Raw genomic sequence first — 18,686 nt, forward strand, 5'->3', positions numbered from 1 at the left:
TAACCAGTCAAACCATAGCACTGTCTCACAATTTTATATTTCCCCAATGACAAGCTTTCCAAAATACTGTTAACTGATTTATTGATTTATTGTATTAACCTACTGTATTATCAACAACAAATCTAATGGTAATGCATTCATTGAACAACTGTAAATGTTATTGAATTGTAAAAGGTCATGAGTTTACATAAAACAAACTGAACGTATTGGTAAATGAGCCAAAAGAGGAGAAAGTCAGTGAAAAAAAGTCTAAGAAATAAATTAATAGCATAATTTTAGATTGATTTGTCTTGTGTTACATTTATTAGATGAGTCCCAAATAGATTCCATATTATTTGTAGGTAGAATTTATATATATATATATATATTTATATATATATATACACATATATATGTGTATATATATATATTTATATATATATATACACATATATATGTGTATATATATATATATTTATATATATACACATATATATATGTATATATATATGTGTATATATATATTTATATATGTATGTATATTTTATATATATGTAAGTACGTATTGAGAGAGGGTCTGCTCTGTCACCCAGGCTGGATTGCAGTGGCGAAATCATAGCTCACAGGAACCTCTGCTTCCTGGGCTGAAGCCATTCTTCCACCTCAGCCTCCCAAGTAGCTGGGACTACAGGCATGCACCACCAGCTCCGGCTAATTTTTGTATTTTTTGTAGAGATGAGATTTCACCATCCTTCCCAGGCTGGTTTCAAACTCCTGGGCTCTAGTGATACAACACCTTTTTACACATCTTAAAGTTTATTGTTCTTTCTGAAAGGCCTTTTCGGAGAACTATAAAAATGAGTGCTCAAAAACCAATTATAAATTGAAGAAAAGTAATTTCAGAAAAAAAATGCACCAAATCTTCACTGTTTCTACTGTTTGGATCAAAATAATTCTCATTTGTCAGTGTTTTTTTTTAATATATGAGAAAATAATAAAAATAAACAAAATAAAAACCAAACAAACCCCTCTAAAAACATTTGAAAAGATCCCCCAATATTTGTGATTTTTACATTCACTGTGTTCTCTACCCTCAACATTTTAATTTATTTTTTAATAGAAATAGTTTTTGCAATATTTTATTCTTCCAGTTACATAGACTCAGTCAAATAGATGCTTATATTTTCATTTTTCTTAAGTTTATAATTCTGATATTACTCTACAAATCAAAGCATTAAAAAATAAAATTTTTGAGGACAAGTTATACTAATTTTTAGGATCAAATTTTTTAAAACTACTCTCACTAACATGTTAGTTGCTTAAAACTTTGCCAGTGAAGTGACTGATAAAGTTCCATGTCTCAAGTGACATGCTTTGGAGCTTAGCTGAGAAATTTCACAGGACTTACCTGTCAGCCTTTTGGTCTCGAAGCACAGTACTTATCAAATTAACAACAAAAGAAGAAGATGTTTAACATTCTGAGAATGGGGAAAATAGGAATTTTTTTTACAAAATGTGTTTTCTTTTTAGTAACCGTAAAATGGTTTTAGACTTAGATCCATAAACCTAATTTTGTGGTTCTTTGTTATACAATGTGTCATTTGTTGTGTGAAGGAAAAAGTAATGCTTTGGGCTTGATTTTAAATTTTGGACATGATATAACTTCTACGAATACCAAAGTAAAGATATTTTAACAAAATTTCTATTTCCACAACAAAACTCTTAAAGAATAATTATTGACCACTTGTTGACAATTTCCCTTGCCGGCATCTTCTCTCATGCTTTTTAACTAATGTGATAAAGAAAAAGAAAAATCAAGATACACAATGATTTCCTGAAAACTTTTGTATTCTCACACAAGACCTACTGAGAACTAAGGGGAGATTCCATCCCCAAAAGGAATTACAGCATCCCCAAGACAATATTTACCAGGAATTGCACACTTATAAAGTGGGGAAGGTAGAGTTTGAACCAAGCAATCTGGCTTTAGAGATGATATTATTAAGAAGAGTTCCACAAAACCCTCAGTAAAAATCTTTTTAGTTGATGCACTTGTCCTCGTTTATTCACAAATTATTTGTAAGGTTTTGAAAATGGAACTTGACTTTGTTTCTACACTCGTCATATGCTTTAAAGTTAAGTTTTTATTTTTGCAGTCTTGGAAAATTGAGGGAAGATGTCTTAGTGAAGGACTCTTCTATTGCATGTTGTACAGCTAAATGCTACTTCAATATCTCTAATAGAGGTGTAAGTGTCGAAAAGCTCATTCCTTGATGTTTAAATATGCACTTCCATTACTCTTCTTTTGACAGATTCTTATCTTTAAAGCTAGATTTTATTTCTGCTATATATATTTTCACTTATGCCAATCTAACAGTGGGAGGGCTATCTTAAATCTTTAAGGTCAAAATACAATTCCAAACACCTATATCCAAGCTGCCTAAGAGACATGGTATTTTACCCCAGATACAGATATGTTTTTATATACTTAATGGCAAAGCACAAGTTTGAGAAAAAATGACCTACGTGTAATACATTGAAAAATAAAGAGAATACTTGACATGTTGGTATAATGTTCCAAGAGCCTGAATGAATTGTAGTTTCTAATATTTAAATTAAATAAATGTTTTTACATCCCCAAATTTTGATTTTAAAAATATGATTGTGATTTGCTTATAAAGATGGCATTTCAGATTTGTATGGAGTGTACTTCCCTTGCCAATCAATAATGTGTTGACTATTCTGACAATGTAATACTGTTATAAACAGAAATGTGCTACACTCACTTATATCACTGTATCTAATATTGTTTGTAAAATGCACATTGCATATGTAAACAAGGCACTATATGTTGTAATAAGGGACATATTTACCCACTTTTGACTTGGATCTTAAGTTCTAAAATCTAATTATTTGTCCAAATCACAAGTTATTTTTACAAATGTGTAATTCTTAAAGAAAAGTGTACTCTTTAAAGAACACATTTTAGACATCCATGTTAATAAGTAGAAACATATGCATATTGAATATGCATGGTTTTAAATAAAAAGGAAAGCACTCAACAAAAATAGATTTTGTACAATTCTGATTTACGCTACCTAAATACATGTGGGGGAATTAGCACAATATAGTCTTCCGTTTATAAATAGAAATTTAAGCAATGATGTAATGGCTTACAGAATAGTTCACTTGTATTCTGGAAATATTTTGGAGAAAAGCTTTGACATGCTGCAGTAAGGTGTTTATACTATACTGCTGCTCAGGAATATTTAGAATATTTCAGATAGTAGAAATGGCATAGTCTTTGTGTATGGTGTGTCTTTAGTACAATTTAGACCACCATTTGTCCTCAAGTAGGTCTATTAAAAGTATAATTGACTGCCCTAGCAATTATTGTGAATAGCAGCTGTCTGCTGGTAAAAAGGCATATATATAATGAGGGAGAAAGGATCAAATACATGCAATAGAAAAGAAAAGCATAAAGAACATATCTATATGAGGTATTTTAGTCCAGATTTTATATTTGAAAGGGACAAGGCCTATTAGCCATTTCCAATTAAGGACTATAAAAAAATGAATGAAAGTACTCATCTATTTATGAAAAGCAGCTGGGACTCCCTAAATCCAAAACTAGCAAAAGTTTATTTGTTCTAAAATTGTTGCAGCTTACAGCATTTCATTTATTTTCATTAGCTATGTTAGGGCTTGTGAAAACCTTTCTTGTATCATGTACCTTCTGCAACACACAAAAACACCTTGCTTTGTTTTTCTCCTAAATAGCTACATAATTAGGTAGATTATTTCATGTGTCTGTGCCTGTGTTTGCTGAAGAGAACAAGCCAGATAAATTAGCACTTAGCAGAACTCACAATAGCACATAATATGTCCTTGTGTTTCATATAAAGCTTTATTTGTCATTCACGGCTGGTTGGCAAAACTGACTTTGCTTTTGAAAATGACAGGTGGTACTCTGGTGAGCTCTGTATAGAGAAAGAAACAACCTTCACCAAGACAGTTTCTGTCAATAGCTTCCGTGATTTCGTATTCAATCTGGGCCTGCGTTTCTTCTAAAGTTCTGTTTCATTTGCATCTCTTAGGTCTGGCATCACCAAAGCTCTTTAACAATTGGGATTCTATACCACAAGGCTACAATGGCAGGCTTCCTCTCTTCTCCACAGGCCTGATTAAAAGACAGGTGAAGTTCAGTATATTTCAATAAGCCTCAACATTCCATGTCAGGAATCAATAGCCCTCCTTCTTTTTTTAGGAGTTATTAAATTGCAGCTGTAACATTAGCCTTCTTTATCTAATTGATTGTCTTTTCACAGGGCTAAGAAAATCAATAGCAGTCAATGGGACTGCCCTGTTTTTACCTAATAGATGTTTTCTCCTAATTGGCTGCCTGGGTGGCTTCACCGAGCTCAGTATGTTTTCAGAAGTCCACAGTATGTTGCAACCCTTGTAAACTATCTTACCCTGTGCAACAGTTATTGATTTTATAATGAAATCTAGAAAAATCAATAGCAATCAGGAATATAGATCGGGATTCCTAGGTACGTTATGACAAAGGGCAAACTCACTTTGCTACCACTTCAAACTGTGATTCAATTAAACTTGTCCTTAAAACATTACGTTTCCCAAAGATTTTGATCAAAGTCACTTGATTAGTTGTCCAAGACCTGGCTCAAAATCTAAGACTCAAAAGATGCTGATTTAAAAAATAACATACAAGTTTTTAATGGACTATTTCCTTACAAAATGAGATAAGTCAAAATTATTAAGGGTAAATGATACATTTTCTAGGGAAAATGTGACCTATCAAAAGTCATTGTACACAATATAGTTAACTATATTAATTCCTGAGAGTTAACAATAAAATGTATAACTTTAAGAAAAAAGATTTGGTTGACTTGCCAAATTCCTTACATTTATATGATCTCAATGAGCAACACCGCCCCAATATGGCGAAACACAGGTGTTTTCCAACTGGTCTGACATTACAGAATCTGGGTGGAATTTGCATTCCTTCTCTGAATATTATTAGATTTTTGCCTCTGAATCTAGTTTGAACACTTACCTGTATAAGTAAGACAATGTTATAAGTCTGTGTTATAATCAGACTGCAAAGTTCCTAAGAACACAACTGTTTCTATTAAAAAAAAAACTTCACAAATTAAAACACATAAATATTAATTATGGCTTTAAAAATGTTCAGTTTCCCTCTGGAGAGAAATAAATGGTCTCTACTCCTAACAGGCAAGGAGAATTGCTAACTTGTTATATTTATTCCTGCACATTTGCTTTGCAATTGCTGACTTCTATTGTTTCTTGCTCAGTTTTATGCAACCCTGATTTTGCAATCTCATTTTTCTTGACATCTTGAACTAGGCTGGATATATCTTTCAGATATATTCTTAGTATTCATTTTTATTCCCACTCTGGATAAAATTTTCATGTCTATTCTTAAATCCTACTGTTTTTTATTCATATTTAATAATAAACCAAAGAGTAAAAAGGCAGACATTTCTATATAAGGCCTGCAATTTTGTAAACAATTCTCCTTTTTCTTTTGTCATAATAACAAACTGGACATTGTCATATCTCAAACTAGAATCCTTGGCCGCAAAGCAGTTTCATAATACTTTCCAGATTAGCATGCATGTAGCTTAGTCTTTATCATTCTTCACTGACTTGACATGCCCTGCTAAAGAGTCATGCCATTTAATAGGCCTAACCATGATGGGGATGACAGTTCCATAGTCAGTGACAGTCAACCCATATCTGTGGAGCTGTCTCCTGCTCTAAAATCACACATTTATGGTGTATTTCGATTTGACCTCAGCTCTACCAGTTTATTCTCCATTATCTGGCATATGAATAATTAATTAAATAAATAGCACCATAAACAAACACTCTTACAAGGATAGGACTTTCACTCATACATACTATTCTGAAAGAATCCAGAATCAAGAAAATACCAAGTAAAAATCTTTTTATTTTATCAGGATTTATAGAAAGGGGGATAGGTGTTGAGGGTGGGGGAGAGCATTGATGATAATGATACCTTTCTCAAGCTTAACAGAGACAAATGTCAAAGAAAAGCACCAAAGTGTCAACCAGACGTTGTCAATATCTTCTAAATGCCTCAGAAAATAAAGCTGGTTTTTTCAGTTTAAAGAGTAAATCAGGGTCCTTCCTTGCATTGCAGCGTGGACTAAATAACAGCAAAAATTGTGAAAAAAAAAATAGTTAATTTCCAATTTCCTTTCCCCTGCCCTAGGGCAGTTTTGAATACCCCTGACTTATGCATTATGGTGTGCTTTTGCTCTCCTGTCTCCTTTTTTGTAGATTCTTGGGACAGAGCATGATAAACTAATTCATGGCAAGTACGAATGACTGATAAATGTCATCTCTCCTAAGCACAGTAAGATTTAATAAGGATCAAAACCTAATGCCAGAAGTTGCATCATTAATACTGAAAGTTCAGATCTTTCATAGAAGGCTTGGTATTTTTCAGGCTCATTTTATATACAAACTATTAAGTTCTCATGGCATTTTTGAAGTAAGAACACAGTATAACTGTATTCAGAAGGTTACAACCAAACATAATAGAAATAAGTATACAGGAAACTAAAATATGTCAGTTTTTAATGGGTTATATATATACATAACCCATTATTTATATATATATATATATATATGAGGTTGTTGTTTTATTGATCAAAGCTGCTTACAAATGTGTGAAGTGCTTTTTGCCTAAAATAATTTCTGACTTGGTTTTTATGCTAGTCAGGGCCTTACACATCATCAAATGTGTTAAAGTTTATGAGCCAGTAAATTAACTTTAATTACCCCAACATTCCTCCTCATTTTGATCAGTAAACAACAATGTGGATTCCTGAAGCAAAGAAAAAGCAAATTCTGCCAGATCCGATCATCAGTCTTTGCCATTAGAAGATTTTGGCTGGACCTTCTCTATTTCTTTCATTTATGCATGCAGTATTCAATAAATCAAACCCATTCCTCTTTTATCCCCAGATTGATGGGGGCCCTTTTCAAACAAAAACACTATTTTTAAACCTAAATCGAAATGGATTAAACATACATGTGGATGTGTTGTATGTATGTATACATATATGGGTATTTAGGTATATGTATATAGGTAAATATTTCACTAACTCATTGTATGCACATGTACATGCATATATTCATATAATAGTTACTATGACTATTTAGACAAGACAAATTTTAAGGAAAAGTTTATTCCCCCTACATTTATACTGAAAAGTTAATAGCAAATACAAAAATGATATTATCAAGTTATAAAATAATGTTCACGCTACAGCCACTACTTCTCTATCTCCTACCCCTACTCCATTAACACCATTACTCTCATAATTATTGTTATAAATTCAATGTGATTAAAGTTTTAATGATAAGGATGGTGATTTCATGGCTTATTTCATTTGAAGGACTGTAGTTATCTTTTTATACATTTTCTCACATCTCAATTAACCCAACTCAAGAGACCTCTTTAGATCCCAGAACATAAAATATTTGTATCAGAGAGCAGGGGTAAATGAAGGGAAACACTCATCCTTCTTCTTTTTTTCTTCTTTGAGTGCCCTTTGTAGGATTGGAAACAAGTAAACTGCATTGTAATCCAAATAATTGACACAATTTTAGTTGCTTTTTAAAAACTTCTCTACATACAAAAATGGATCATCACCCTTAAACTTTTATGGAATTGCATTTTCACATTGGAGGAGAGGAATAGTTTTAAACTAAGCAATTTTACCTTAAGCTTAAGTTGAAGTCTTGTATTTCAAGTCTTGTGTGTCAGATCAGAAACACTTTTATCACTCAGCCATTTTATTTGTATTTCTAAAACAGGATGCTTATTATGCTTTTACCAGAAGCATATGAATTGGTGACTGTCACGCAGTTATTCACTAGTGCCTGCTTCACCATGTGAAAGAGCAGGCTCCAGAGTAAACAAGGTCATAGGAGGTGGCTGTAAATGGACAAGGTGCACAGCCAAGGAGATGAATGAGATGCCTTAAATGAAAAACCTTATTGCTCCTTCATAGAAGCTAAGTTAAAAACAGTGTATTCCATTTGGATTCTTTCCTCTTCTTCTGTTTCCTCCCTTCATATTCTTTGCTAGATGAAAGCCATAGGTAATTTGAAGAATATAATCATTAGAAAAACATGTTTATTATGCTGAGAACTAAGAGGAGAACCCTTAAAGAATAAACAAGAATAAGGGATTTATCTGCGATCTCTGGAAAAAAAAAAGCTGGATAATTTAGGAACTGAGACAAAATGATGACAGTGTCGTGGCTAAATTCTAACCTCTGCAAGCTGGATTGTCAGAGGTTATTGAAAAGCCTGTTGGCAATAACACAGTCTGTCTTGAGTTGGAAATAGTTACTGAATACAGGTCTCTCTTTGACAACATAATGAGCCATAATTGTTACAACACTTGGACTTCTCATGAAAATTAGAGTAACCTTATGCAGTATCAATCCTGAAGTGGGTGTTCATGATTTTTAAATATTTCTTAGATTTTTGCATCCAAAAGAATTATAAATCATTTGTCTAGCTGGTGTATCAAAAGAGAACATGTTGGATCATGGCCCTTAAATGAACATAGGCAAGATATTAAAATAATAAAAATATTTTTTCCAATAAATTTCTTTATAATCTGCTTATATCACAAAGGGAACATGATTTCAAATGAAATTAATAGCTCCATTGGGATACAAGCTGTGACAAAGACACTTTTTGACACTATGTTGATGCCGTGTATATGTTGAAAATGGAACTAACACCTCCCAGAGAACTGACATTGAGAGATGTATAAGAATAACTGAAGATGAAAATCCATCCCACCTTTCATGAAAAATCATTTATTATTTTAGGGATTTGCTTCCATGTACACTAGGTTGGTGTGACATGTAAAGACAGAATTTCTCTTTAAATATGAAATAAAAATAAATGCTCTATCGAAATGAAAAAGAAAAGCCAACTCTGCTTCCAACAGGGAAAGTGACTGCCATGTAGGCTTAAATCCCTACCAGGTCTATTATTCCTTGGATCTCTAGGGATTAGGACAAAGTGAAAAGAAGTGGAAAGTGCAGGAATAGTGCAGGGGGTCAGAGTAGGGCGGTATGATACTAGGGTAAAGTGAAATTCCCGATGTTCTCTTCCTTCTGAAGGGCAATCATTCTGCTTTAAAAACCTCAACAACTGATATTTTCCAGTGTGTTATTATATCTTATTATTGTTTTAATATAATTATAATGCTTAATATGTGTGATGATTTGGTGAAATATTTGATGGGAGTTCACTAGCATTATGTATTCATTCATTTAATATATACTTATAACATGCCTAAACCCCAGATACTCTTCCACATACTAGGTAAAGATCACAGTCTCCACCCTCATAAATCTTAAATTATAGAAGGTTATTGTGAAAAAGCATATTGTCATTATTAACAAAAACTCACTGTTCAATGACCATGAGCAAGTCAGTATGTCTCTTAGTCTCAGTTTTAGACTCTATGATATGTGAACTATTTTTCTACTCTACTTCAGCACATATTATTTAAATAAGTATGTATTAAGTATCTATGATATGTTAATATAACTCTATCTGGTAGTCAATCCCATAATCCACCACTTTGCCATAAGTCAGACCACTTTTCAGGTTGTTGTTATGGTATTAGTACTCTTCTGTAATCACACTTGCAAATCCCAAATTATTTGAAATTGCTCTCCATTTTCAATATCCAGAAGTCCAATGATCAATAACAGTTTATTTCTGTAAAATTATTTTTGTATTCCATTTTTATGGCAAACATCCTTTTCAAACATCATGAATAACTTCTTCAAAAGCCTCGAATTAGTGTCTTTAGAAATTTCAAATAATTTTTCAAGCAAGTTTTCTTTCATACTAAGCAAAATCTACCAAGCAATTGAGATATGCCTAATTACCTAAATTTTTTGTAACATGTCCTCTTTAAATAAATGAATATATTCTGTTTTGAATTTATTGATAACAGTTATTTTTATCTAATGGATATACAGATTCAGTAGAGGAAATTGGGAAAAAATCCCCTGAAATCTAGCAGAATCAAAAGTATCTATAAGAATACTGTGAATTATAATAAATGTTCATTTTTAGTGAATGAATTCTCAGCTTAATTTTACACTTACAAGTGTAAAACTTACACTTTTTAAGTGTAAATTTTACAGTTAAAAAGGTAAGTTTTTTGTAAAAACGGGGATTATGACATATATATGAAATGTTTAAAATGCACCCATGTAAGTAAGTAGATTGATGAATATTGAAAAATCTATACGCTTATATAACCATCATTCCAATCAATATCTAGAACATTTATATAATTTCAGGAAGCCCCCTTCTGTCATTTCTAAGTTAACACCCACTCCCAGGTTCTACCCAAGACAACCACTGATTTCCGTCACTAGAAAGTATGTTTGCCTTTTCTAGAGTTTATATAAATGAAATCATACAATATACACTCTTCTATGTCTGGCTATTTTAGCTTATCATAATATTTTGAGACATTCATATTGATGCATTTATCAATAGTTTGTTCTTTTTATTGTTAATTAGCTTTCTATTATATGAATAGAACACAGTTGTTTATCCATTCACCTGTTGAAAAACATTTGCATTGAGCCAAGACTTGGTATATTTTATCTTCTAAATTTTAGCTATTCTGGCACGTGTATGTGGTTAATATACATTTTGCTGGGAACCAGCGGAGTTTTTTTTGTGCTTATTGGACATTGATTCTTTTGTAAAGCATTTTTTAAAGTCTTTTGCCAATTTTTATTGCATTATCTGATTAATTTTAAGTACTATACATATATTCCAGAAGGAAGTTATTCTTTCAGAATATATGCTTTTTTCAATTTGTGGCTAATCATTTCATCTTCTTAATAGTGTCTATTGAAGAGCAGAGATTTTAATTTTGATGATATACAAAAATTTCCATTTTTTTGATTATTAGTTCTTTTTGTTTTCTAAGAAATGTTCTTCTACTTCATGGTTGTGCAGATTTTCTCCTATGTTTTCCTCTAGAAACTTTGTACTTTCTGCTTTATATTTAGTTATATGATTTATTTCAAAACTATTTACTTTTGCATATGGTGTGAGGGAGGGGCTGAGGTTCATCATTTTATTCCATACTAATATCTAGTTGTTCCAGTACAATTTGTGAAGACTTTCCTCACTGATTTTGACATGTCCCTTCAACAAAAATTAGTTGACAACATGTCATATCCCTTGAATTCTCTACTCTGTCCCACTGATCTGTTTGTATTTTTTTTAAATAGTTGGTTATTTGCTGTCTTTTGAATGTCTATATATGTTTCAGAATCCCCATGTCAATTTAGAAAATTTTATTTTTTTTATTATACTTTAAGTTCTAGAGTACATGTGCACAATGTGAAGGTTTGTTACATATGTATACATGTGCCATGTTGGTGTGCTGCACCCAATTAACTTGTCATTTACATTATGTATTTCTCCTAATGCTATCCTTCCCCCTCCCCCCACCCCACAATTTAGAAAATTTTAAAAAGCAACATGGGAACTTGGCTGAGATTTATTTTATTTTGCATATCAATTTCCAGAAAATTTGTACTTTAATAATATGGGGTTTTTCTAATCCATGAACACAATGTATTCCTCCATTTATTTAGATCTTCTTTATTTCTCCTACCAATATTTTCTATTTTTTAGTGTAGATGTTTGCACATAAATTTTTATATTAATTCCCACTTAATATTCTCAAAACTACTGTAAATTTTAAAATTTATCTCCAAAATTTTGTTTTCAAGTTATAGAAATGCAATTGATTTTTGTATATTGAGCTTGTATCCATTGACATTGCCAAATACCCTTATTAAATTTAGTAGTTTTTTAAATAGATTCCTTAAGATTTTCAACATAGACAATCATGTTATCTACAAATAGGGACAAATTAGAATGCTAGTTTTTCAAACTTTAATTGTTTGCTTTTATCATTATTTTTCAATGACGCACAATATTTATACATATTTATAGGGTACAGCGTGATAGTTAGAAACATAAATATAATATGCAATGATCAAATCAGGCTGATTAGAGTATACATCACCTCAAACTTCTATCATTTATTTGTGTTGGGAACATTCAAAATCTGCTCTTCTATTTGAAAATATACAATAAATTGTTAATTATAGTCACTCTTTAGTGCTGCAGAAGATTAGAACTTATTCCTCCTATCTTACTGTACTTTATTATCTGTTAACCACACTTCATCCTTCCCTCCTCCATCGCTTTCCCTGCCTCTAGTAACCACTAGTCTACTCTCTACTTCCGTGAGATCAACTTTTTAGCTTCCACGTATGAATGAGAACATGTGGTATTTACCTTTCTGTGCCTGGTTTATTTCACTTAGCATACTGCCTACCAAGCTCCTCCATGTTGCCAAGAAGGATATAATTTTATTCTTGTATGGAATAATAGTATTCTATTGTGTAAATATAACATGTTTTCTTTATCCATTTACCTGTGGATAGACACTTGGGTTGATTCCATATCTTGGCTATTGTGAATAGTGTAGACACTGCTTCAATATACTGATCTCCTTTCTTCTGGATATGTACTCAGGAAGGAGATTGCAGGAATATATGGCAGTTCTATATTTACTTTTTTATTTTTCTTTATTACAACAGTTTAAACCTTCAGTACAATATGTAATGGAAATGTGAACAAACATCCTTGCCTTGTTCCCAACTACTGGGGCAAGATTTATAATTTCAATGTTAATTATATAGTTTTCATAGATTCTTTTTATTAGTTTGAAAAAAGAAACCCCTTCTTTTTTTGATTTGCTGAGTTATAAACAAGTGTTCAAATTTATCAAATAATTTTCATGAGTCTTTTGAAATGAACACATTCTTCAATAAATGTGATGGAGTATATTGATTGATCTTAAATGCTAAGCAAACTTCTGTAGAATAAGTCTTACTTGCTTATTATCCATGATACTTTTCTATCTATGCTGGATTCCATTTGCTAATGTTTTCTTAAGGACTTTGTTTCTAGGATTATTATAAATATTTGTCTCTATTTTTTTTTCCTGTTTTGGCTTTGCCAGATTTTGGTATCAAGGATATGGCAGAATCATAAAATTACTTTTGATTTTGATTTTCTTCTTAAATAGAATTCTCTGGTGAAGTTAGCTTAGTCTAGAGTTTTTATGGGAAGACTTTGTATTATTAATTGTATTGTTTTAATAAATATCAAAGGTTTGGTTAAATTACCTAGTTTTTCTCCAATCAGCTTTGGAAAATTACACTTCTCAAGGATTTTGGCCTTTTCATCTTTGTTTGCAAAAATTGTTCATAACATTTTCTCATTACTCTTTTTGTGCCTGTCAGATCTCTAATGATATTTTCTCATTTATTTTTGATATAGGTAATTTATATTTTCTCTTGTTTTTCCCTTCATTGGTCTTTCTAGGGTCTTTATCAGCTTTTGCTTTGTTAATTTTATTTATTATCTGTTTTCTATTTCATTGCTTTCTGCCTTGTAATTATTTCTTTCCTTCTACTTTCAATGGGTTTAATTTTAATTTTCCTTTTTGTGACTGTGTTTTTCCTTCCCCTCTTTTTTAAAAATAATTTTCAATTGTTTCTCCAGAGCTAATCATATGCATCCCTAGCTTCCTAGAATTTATATAGAGTAAATCTTATCTTCCTTCACACTTCACTTCTGGCCCGTCTACCTGCCTGCTTCATGCTTCTCAGTTCTCAATGCCGACTTGACATTGCCTATTGTCCAAATGTAACAAATTTAGTGTCGGTCTAATGACAACAATTTTTCTCTCAACATTTGTTCATCAAAAACTGTTTTTTTCTTTCTCATTTTGAAAGATATTTTCTCTACTCACAGGATTTTAGGTGACATTTTTAGCATGGTTTTTAGCAGTTAGACTAAGAATTGCTTAAGTATGGTTTTCTTTCTACTTTATGTTTTAGGGTTTTGCTGAAATCTTGAGTCAATCAGTTAATATTTTCGTCAAATTTGGAAAGAATTTGGGCCATTATTTATTCAAAATGTTTAGCTCAGTTTTTTATTCTTCTCACTATTGAGACTTTTAAAAACTTATGTTTTGACTCTTTTTGTATCTTAAGTGTCTGTTCATTTTTCTTCAATCTCTTTTATCTGTTTTTCAGATTGGAGTATTTCTATTGATCTTTTGTAAAGTTTAGTGACTCTTCCATCTGCTTTCTTCAATCTCCTGTTAAGCACTTTCAGTGATTTGTTTTTTCATTTCTGTCTTATAATTTTCAGTTCTGAAATTTCCTTTTGAGTCGTTTTACACAATATCTTTGCTGATATTCCCTGTTCCTCACTAAGACCATATATTCCTTTAATTTTCTGAACATTTTATCCCTTATTTCTTTAAACATATTTATAATAGCCTCTTTAAAGACTTTTGTTGCTAAATCCAACGTCTGGGCTATCCCAATGTTGATTGCTACTGAATATTGCTATGAATATATATATATATTTTTGATTGTAGGTCACATTTTCCTGTTTCTTTCCATGTGTTACTTACTTCGCATTATACTTTGTTAATGACGTGTTTAGAAATTCTAGTTCTATTTTGTTCATCTGAAGGAATTTTTTTGCAATTGTCGGCATATCTACAACTGACTGATCATCTTGAACTGATTGCGGCCTAATTATGTTTTTTTAGGGCAATTCTATAGACATCTAAGTTTTCTCAAGTCCCTCTCACTTGAGGAACTAGATGTCCAGAATCTGTTTCCCCAAAGATTTTTCCAGAATTTGATTTTAGACTTAGTTAGAGAAGAGGTAGACTAGGCCTTACCTGAACATATTGTCTTTACTCTTTAATTCATAGCCTTTCTGGTTCCTAAGATGAAGGCCCAGATTTTTCACAGTGTGTTAACCTAACAATGTCTGCACACTGCACGCGCCTGAACTGCAAAGATTCCTAGCATTATTTAATCTGTAATACCTCTGTGCTATTCTGTTCCCAAGCCCATAGGAGACAATTTCTGTTAAGTCTTACGTAGTTTAGCTCTGCTTTTGGCCAACGACTCACAGAAATTTTCTGATGCTTTTCTCTTCACAGATCTCTACCATCTAGAGCCTTGCCCAGCCTCTTAACCTACTTCAAACTCCTGAGGTGTGTTTAGACTCTACTTTGTTGTGACGTGGCCAAGAGATTGTTCCCTGGAGGAGTCTTGAGGATCATAGTCTTGTTCTTTCTTTTCCAGTATACTGAAGCAGATACCTCATGTAGTTAATCAATGTTATCCTTTTCAGTAGGAGAGCTAGTCCCATAATAGTTACTGTCATAGGTCAAAACAAAAGTCTATATTTACTATTTGAACATTTTCTACTTGTCAATAGATAATGACTATTTTATCCATGGCAACATGATTTTTTAAAGTTTGCCTACTATTCTATTGCAAAGGTGAACTCATTTATATATTTCCTCTATGTTTGGGTATGTAGGTTAAACCTAGTAATTTTGACTGTTTTCTAAGTGCCATGCATTGAAACAAGTGTTTTACAGACACAAAAGCATGTAATCGTCACAACAAACCTCTGAAGTACAAGTATAATAGCATTCTTAACATTCCAGATGAGAAAACAAAAGCATGGAGAATTAAAATAATTTACTCAAAATCATCAAACTAGTAAAATGAAGCTAACATTTAAGCTCAATTACAATATACAGTAATTGAGCCCTAAGTGTTTCAAATTTTATGACTTAGATGTTTATCTCATTTGATCAATGTTCCCTGGGATGTTCATATTTTATTTGTTTCTATGAGTTCTTTATATGTAAAATATTCACCTACTAATCATTTCTTATTTGCTTGTATACTATCTCTTCTTTTGGGGAAAAAAATGATCATATTGTGAAATTACATAAATAGTCACCAGCATATTTTTAGGGTATCTTTGTTTGATTGATTGATTTAATTTTTAATCTTTCTCCCCTCCCCCCAACCCCAAATTGTTAGTTGATTTAATGTGATAACAATTGCATTTATAAACCATTTAAATATTTGTAGGTATGTTTCTAAGCTTTCTATTTTGTGTGATTGATCTGGCTATGTTAAGTCTTTAGTGTATTGTACTACATTTTTTGATTTTTGTATTAATACATCATAATATCTGAAAGTAAATGTCCCTTTTCAGTAATTTTTGTCAAATCTTTGATTATTTTTGTCTTTTCCACATTTCATTTGAATCTGAGGATAAGTTTGTCAAAGTATCTGTATATATGTCTGGGCATTTCTTTATATTGTGTTTCATGTTTACATTTCTTGTTAAAGAATTAGCCTTTTAATTTCTCAGAGGAGAAAACATGCATTTCTTCATATACAGTATTCAATATGTTTTAAATTTTATTTATACACATCTGCCATTTTTATTAAGGTTATTCCCTAGTTTATATTTTTGATAGCTAAGATGAATGTGATTTTCTTCATTTTCACTTTTTACAGATAACTAATAGCGTGATGAAAAGTTATTTCATTTAGGATTTTAGTGATATAGCTAGTCAATTTACTGAGGACTCAATTTTTCTTTTAAATTTTAAGTTGATTGTCTTGAATGTAATACAATATATAATATTCCTAAATGAAACAAATTATATTTATAAATGTATTTTTGCAGACACTTTATTTTTCTTACAAATGTGCAGTGGCTAAAACTTAGAAACATGTTTAATTACAGTTGTGGTAGAAGGCATGATTGTCTAATACAGTCATGTGTCACATAACATTTTGGTCAAGGACAGACCCCATATACAATGATGATCCCTTAAGATTATAATGAAGCCAAAAATTCCTATTGTCTAGTTATATCTTGATGATTAACTTTGTGTAGGCCTAGGCTAATTTGTGTGTTTAAGTCTTCATTTGTTTTACGTTTAAAAAGTAAAACAAAAAAAATTTTTTGAAGCAGTTAAAAACTTTTATAATTAGGATATAAAGAAAAATATTATATTTGTACAGCTGACCAGTGTGTTTGTTTTTTAAGCCAAGTATTATTATTAAAAAGTTAAAAAATTAAAAATTTTATAATATAAAAAGTTACAGTAAGCTAAGATTAATTTAATATTGAAGAAAGAAAACTATTTTTATAAATTTAGTGTAGCCTAAGTATATAGCATTTATGAAGTCTACAGTACTATAAAGTAATGGCCTAGGCCTTCACATTCACTCACGACTTACTTACTCACCCAGAGAAACTCACAGTCCTGTAAGCTTCATTCATGGTAAATGCCCTACATAGACATACCATTTTTTAAAATCTTTTTTTTTTTTTTTTGAGAAGGAGTCTCACTCTGTCGCCCAGGCTGGAGTGCAGTGGCACGATCTCAGCTCACTGCAACTTCTGCCTCCCAGGTTCAGGTGATTCTCCTGCCTCAGCCTCCCAAGTAGCTGAGACTACAGGCTCATGCCACCACGCCTGGCTAATTTTTTGTATTTTTTTAGTACAGATGGGGTTTCACCATGTTGGCCAAGCTGGTCTTGAACTTCTGACCTCAGGTGATCCACCTGCCTCGGCCTCCCAAAGTGCTGGCATTATAGGCCTGAGCCACCGCACCTGGCCTTGAAAAATCTTTTGAGTCATATTTTTACCGTACCTTTTCTATGTTTAAAATACTTACCATTTTATTACAATTGCCTACAGTATTCAGTACAGTAACATGTTGTACAGGTTTGTAACCTAGAATCAATAAGCTGTACCATATAGTTTGGGCATGTAGTAGGTTCTACCATCTAGGCTTGTGTAATACACTCTATGATAGTCACACAATAGCCAAATCCCATGATGACACATTTCTCAGACTGTAACCTTGTCATGTAGTGATGCATGACTGTATTTGATTTTAGTAAGCATGTTGCTAAAGTCATATTTATAAAGATAATGTAGGCTGGTAGTTTAAAACATAGTATTTACCAGGTTAAAAGTATATACCCAAAGGATTATAAATCATTCTACTATAAAGACACATGCACACGTATGTTTATTGCAGCACTATTCACAATAGCAAAGATTTGGAACCAACCCAAATGTCCATAATGATAGACTGGATAAAGAAAATGTGGCACATATACACTATGGAATACTATGCAGTCATAAAAAGGATGAGTTCATGTCCTTTGCAGGGACAAGGATAAAGCTGGAAACCATCATTCTCAGCAAACTAACACAAGAACAGAAGACCAAACACCACATGTTCTCACTCATAATTGGGAGCTGAACAATAAGAACACGTGGACACAGGGAGGAGAGCATCACACAGCAGGGCCTATTGGGGGGTGGGGTACTAGGGGAGGGATAGCATTAGGAGAAATACCTAATGTAAGTGACAGGTTGATGGGTGCAGCAAACCACCATGGCACATGTATACCTATGTAACAAAACGGCACGTTCTGCACATATACCCCAGAACTTGAAGTATAATAAAAAAAGTATATGTATATATATATATTATATATATATATTCTTCTCTATCTAGTTTCTATCATAATGATACATGAAATTTACTCAAATTCATTTCAGCATCTATTTGGGTGGTCTCATAGATTGACATCTTCTATTTTATGGTGTGGTTAATT

The 18,686-nt window shown here is 32.0% G+C and overlaps 1 long non-coding RNA gene across 1 annotated transcript in view; it reads right to left on the reverse strand.

Moving 5' to 3' along the window:
* Positions 1-3,867: 3,867 nt before the first annotated feature.
* The window catches only part of LOC130541567 (uncharacterized), a 35,689-nt gene continuing 20,870 nt past the window's right edge, over positions 3,868-18,686 (reverse strand). The window contains exon 4 of the long non-coding RNA XR_008955636.1: positions 3,868-4,159. This is a non-coding gene — a long non-coding RNA (uncharacterized LOC130541567). The remainder of the gene's footprint in view (positions 4,160-18,686) is intronic.

Source organism: Pan paniscus, chromosome 4 (genome assembly GCF_029289425.2).
Source record: "Pan paniscus chromosome 4, NHGRI_mPanPan1-v2.0_pri, whole genome shotgun sequence".
Lineage (NCBI taxonomy): Eukaryota > Metazoa > Chordata > Mammalia > Primates > Hominidae > Pan > Pan paniscus.